The sequence below is a fragment of the Callorhinchus milii genome, unplaced genomic scaffold (genome assembly GCF_018977255.1).
Source record: "Callorhinchus milii isolate IMCB2004 unplaced genomic scaffold, IMCB_Cmil_1.0 Scaffold7, whole genome shotgun sequence".
NCBI lineage: Eukaryota > Metazoa > Chordata > Chondrichthyes > Chimaeriformes > Callorhinchidae > Callorhinchus > Callorhinchus milii.
This window is the reverse complement of record NW_024704748.1, coordinates 24,752,376-24,752,882: the sequence shown is the minus strand read 5'-3', so window position 1 is coordinate 24,752,882 and position 507 is coordinate 24,752,376.

Below are 507 nucleotides of genomic sequence, written 5' to 3'. Positions count from 1 at the left end.
CTCTCCCCCCCCCCCCCCCCCCACTCCCCACCACCACCTAAACCTTGATCTCGGGGTACACCAGTAAAAGCTTTGTCACATGATTGTTACATTATAAATTGTAGTAAGTGTCCTGTACAAAAATAAATTAAATCTATGAAAAGCATGAGAATTGCACCCATATATAACTGTAAGTTTAGTTTTTTTTTTTGGGGGGGTGGGGGGCGGAGGGGGGGTTTCAAGTTTCCTGAAATCTGCATTTCTTATTATTTCGCATTTTTCAGCTGATTCAAAAATATATTATTCGTATTGCGTTCGGTAACGTAAAATCGCATTTAGACCTTTTTTTTTCCTTCCGTGTGTTGTTGTTTTCCTTTCGTAAAAGAAATCTTCAGCTACTTGCAACTGTTTTTTTGGGCGAGCGGTTGGAGGAGGCAAGTCTGTCAGGCAGACGCTATAAGGATGTTTCGTCTCTATTAAATGAACTCATGAGAAATACAGTACAACATTAAAATGACATATGCGAAA